General features: G+C 34.7%; 1 pseudogene; it reads right to left on the bottom strand.

Annotated features, from left to right (window-relative positions):
• Positions 1-535: 535 nt before the first annotated feature.
• LOC114103216 (pyruvate dehydrogenase E1 component subunit beta, mitochondrial pseudogene) lies at positions 536-1,710 on the bottom strand (annotated as a pseudogene).
• Between the last annotated feature and the right edge of the window lie 3,192 nt (positions 1,711-4,902).

Raw genomic sequence — 4,902 nt, 5'->3', positions numbered from 1 at the left:
AACTTCCTCATTCATATCATCCTCATTGTTAGTCTTTTTCTTTTTCTTTTGCTAAACAAAACACAAATTTAAACTTAATATTATAATTTCACTAAATTTATGTATAATTTTTCTACTTCATTTTTCATTTTACTTTGGGATTTCTTTTTATTAGCTGAAATGTATTGTTTAAGTAAATGTATGGAAGTCCAATTTTTTAAAGTCTGACTTCATCCTTTTAGAAATTCTTTCCCAGATAGTTGGAGAAAGGATTATAAATTAATGATTTTTGTTGACCTTTTTTTGTAGGTTATACATTTTATTTATACACGTTATCTTTTTTGGATTTAACTTTTATCAATACTATGCCACAGTCATAACCTTGTGTTTTTAGCAAAAGAGGTAAAATTTTACATTAATTTACTTAAAGAACTGGGCAACCATAACAGACAATGAAAGCATGGAGTCTGGGTCAGGAAAGCCGAGCCTCTTCTACTCAGACACATATAAACATCCCACCAATACAAAGGCACTTGTGGTTGCCTTAGAGATAACGTTATGAATAGTATGGTTTTGCAATACAATCCAGGTGAAGTCCTTGCAAGTATTTTAAGTAAATTTCAGTGACTTGATATTCAAGTCTGAACAAGATATTTAATGTTTTCTTTATGGTAAATACGATGTCCTTGAGCTGAGGTACAGGATTGTCTTCTAGAACCTTTGCATAAGGCATAGGGATGTCTGTACTTGTGACCCAAACAGCAGGAGCATCCAGGAAATGAAGTGCAGAGTTTTCCATGATTCTGGCACAAATTTCAGCTCCTGCTCTAAATTGTGGTCAGCCTCCTTCCACAATTATGATGTGATTTTTCTTCATGACACTGGCTTCTATGGTGTCAATGTCCATTGGTCTGATGGTAGGCATATTTATTACCTCATATTTAATTCCCTCTTTAGATAGCACCCTTGCAGCTTCTGAGCAGTGGCCCCAGTTCTTGAGTGGGAAACCACCCTTATGTGTCCCTTGCCTTTCTATTTTGGCTTTTCCAACAGGAACCAGAAAATCTTTGGATTGAGCTTCTGCAGGAAATTCAAAGGGAACTCCATACATCAATTCATTCTCTAGTACCACCATTGGATTGTTATCTCAAATGGCTGATTTGATGAGTCTTTTTACATCTTCTGAATTCCAGGGGATGACTACCTTCAAGCCTGGGCAGTGCCAGTACCATGTGGCAAAACACTGTGAATGCTGGGCAGCTATGCTTGTCTATGCACCATTGGGCCTCCTGAAGACTATGGGCACAGGCTGGAGTCTCCCAGACATATAGTAGGTCTTGGCTGCTGAGTTTATAACCTAGTCAATAGCTTGCATGGAGGAATTGAAGGTCATAAATTCACAAATGGGCCACAACCCAACATAGCTGCACTGACAGCAATTGCAGTAAAGCCCATCTCAGATATGGAAGTATCTATAAACCTCTTTTCTCCGTATTTCTTACACAGGCCAGGCTAACCTTCTATTCCCTGTCATACAGAGCAACTTCTTTCCTAAGCAAAAATACCTTTTTACCTCTTTCCAGTTCCTCATCCATACCTTGATTTATATAGCATTACAACTGTCATCTGCAGTGACATCAGTGTGGTCACCTGAAAGCACCTCCTCAGCAGGCTGGGAACCTGCTATGGGAGTCTCCGCACCAGGCCAGCTAATTCTGCAATCTTTACCATGTTGATTTTTGTTTACTTTTTAACTAAAATTTGACTATGGTGATCTATTTTGCATCCTGTGACCAAATGAGGCATTTGATATCATTTCATTCCTATTATTATTCATATCTTTTGGTCTCTTTCTAGAATTTGAGATTTGCTTTAAAAAAATCAGTGTCAGCATTTTAAAGTATAACAATTTAATTCTAAGTTACTTGGTTTTGAAAAGGGTTTTACTCATACTTTTAATATTTTTAAAAAATCTGCTAAGCTCACTTTCTATTCACTTTATCTCTGTTTCTGTTTATCCTCAGTTCTGAAAAAGCTGTATCAATTTTCTTAATCCATTTAAAATGTCTATATGAATGTTCTCTGAATTACGTCATAAATATTGCAACTTATACTTCTGTAGTTCTGTAGATTTTCTTATTGTCTTTCTATCTCATTACTTCTTCATTCTTATTTTAAGCTTTCTAATTTTCTCTGCATCATTGTTTATTCTAATCATTAAAACACACACATATATGTGGCAGAGATATATAAGATATATAAATAATGAAATTCATTATGTTGTTATAGATTATTATCAGATTGATATATTATACTGATCTCTAATTGACTTTTTCATTGTGGTCTATTCACGTTTTATATATCACAGATAGCAGTAATATAAAAGGTGGCTAAGTCTTCATTTTCTAAATCAAATATGTATGTATGTATATATTTGGGGGGGGGGGTACCAGAGATTGAACTCAGGGGCACTCAACCACTGAGCCATATCCCTAGCCCTATTTTGTATTTTATTAGAGACAGGGTCTCACTGAGTTGTTTAGCATCTCACTGAATTGCTGAGGCTGGCTTTGAACTTCCAATCCTCCTGCCTCTGCCACTGGTATTAGAGGCGTGGGCCACCGCACCCAGACTCAAATATATTTTCATATATCGTACACAAATGTTATAATTAATAGTGTAGTTCAGTGTAGATAATTTTATGTGAATGGCAGTTTTCCTGTATATGAATTGGTTTTCCCCAATATTTTTAGCACCTACTTTTATAGATGATAAAGAGTAAGAAAATGAGAGATGGCGGGGTGGGCGGGGAGAGGGAGGGAGAGCATGAGCAATCAGGAGACAAGTTTGACACTATTTTACTGGTTCAAACGTATGGCAAAGTCTACTTGATGCTTAGGATTTATAATGTCAAGATTTTTACGGGCCTGATCACTTGCAAGATAATGTAAAAATATCCAGTCTCATCATCATTAGACTTTTCACAACCAGATATTCAGCAAAGTTATCTTATGAGACCAACAATACAAGGAAGTAGGGAAGAAATAATATACTTCTTTCTGTGGGATGCAAAAAGGTAACATAAATCTCAGGAAATAAGTTCTGGAGAAAAATGTTAGCATTGTTCCAGGATCAGAAGAAGGAAAGAGGAGCATGAGGTGAGAGAAAGACTATCTAAAATGATTCATGTCTGAGTACAAAAAAATTAAAGCATCTAAAATTAATATTCACCAACTGTGCTTCTGAGATAATATTCAGGTAATCTCTGGTTTCCATTCACAATAAAAGTATCAGAGGATGATATTTAGGAAATAGTCAAAACATTTAGTACTCTAATACATAGATTTATATCATAAAGGAAAAACAAAACAGTAAGCACAATAAATAAGGACGAAAAAGAACAACATGGAAAACTATTGCATATTGTAGAAGGATACATGCACAAACATTTTCTAATTTAATCAATTTCAGTGTTAGGAACCTGGATTATTTCCTTGTTAGCTGCTTTAATTGCTTCGTGTTAGGGAACAGAGTGATTATTTATCAATGCTGGGGGTTTTGCTTTAGTGTTCATGTTTTCTATGAGGGCAAAATATTTTGACCTGAATCTGTTGCTTTCAGACACATATATACAGGTCACAATTGTTTTCTGAAATGTATACCTATTAAATTTAAAAGTGGTTAGCAAAAAGGATTCAACATTAAAAAAAAGTTTGTATATTCATCTTCCTAGCTTTTCAAATGCATTACTCTAGTGTTGTATAAATTTAAAAAGCTACTTTTTTTTTTTGCTGGGCACAATGGTACCCACCTGTGATCCCAGTGGCTAGGAGGTTGAGTCAGGAAGATTGAAAGTTCAAAGCCAGCCTCAGCTACTTAGCAAGACCCAGTCTCAAAAAATAATAATAATAATAATAATTAAAAAATAATGGCTGTGAGGGGCTTAAACTGTGACTCAGTGGTAGAGTGCTTGCCTAGCATGTGTGAGGCACTGGGTTCGATTCTCAGCACCACAATTAAAAAAATAAAATAAAGGTCCATTGACAACTGAACAATATTTTTTTAAAAAATGGCTCCAAATGTGGCTCCGTAGTTAAGTACCTCTGGTTTCAGTCCCTGTTTAAAACAAACAAGCAAACAAACAAAAAAACTCACTACCTTTTGCTCCTATTTTTATGTTGTTTTATAAATAAACACATGCACATATGGGGAGGGAGAGTGAGATTACAACATTAATTTAAAATTTTTACAGGAACAAGCTAAAAATAAAACAAAATAGAAGTAATAATACTATCTTGGGAGTGAAGACAAGAAACTTTGATTTTCCTCCTGAGTGCTTTCTTTTATTATTTTCCCAATTTCTGAAATGACAGTTCACAATTTCTACAGACATTATTCATCATGCCATATAATTGTGAAAGGAATTATAAGAAATGTAAGATTTTCCTATTTAGTTTTTCTTTTTGGTTGGTAATGTGACACAAGGATAGCTTCATGTCCTTGATCTTGTCCCCAATAAATTAAAAAAAAATAGTTGAGATCACTTTATAGTGAGAGTGTCCACTGACATTTGGACTGTACCAAACTGATTCTGCATATGAATAGACAGACTGTTCCGGGGATACTGAAGTCAATTGGTTTGATTTAAGCTTTATTTAACTGGTCCCTGAAGTGAAGGGTTTCCACTTTAAATCTATTCTGGAGAGTGATAATGTAGATTACTATATTTTCTTTTTATAAACCTTAGGCTGACATAGCCGTGAAAAGCTTAAAAGGGTGCTATTAAATACTATTGGACCCTAAGGACTGAAGATAATTATCACAATTTCCTTTAAATTATAGTGTGTGTTCTCATCCATACAATAGGGACTGAGAAAAGATGAAACAGTAGATGTGATTCTTGGCACACAAATATGAATAAAA

Source organism: Marmota flaviventris, chromosome 12 (genome assembly GCF_047511675.1).
Source record: "Marmota flaviventris isolate mMarFla1 chromosome 12, mMarFla1.hap1, whole genome shotgun sequence".
Taxonomy (NCBI): domain Eukaryota; kingdom Metazoa; phylum Chordata; class Mammalia; order Rodentia; family Sciuridae; genus Marmota; species Marmota flaviventris.
The sequence above is the reverse complement of the archived record's forward strand: the minus strand, read 5'-3'. Positions and strand labels throughout refer to the sequence as shown.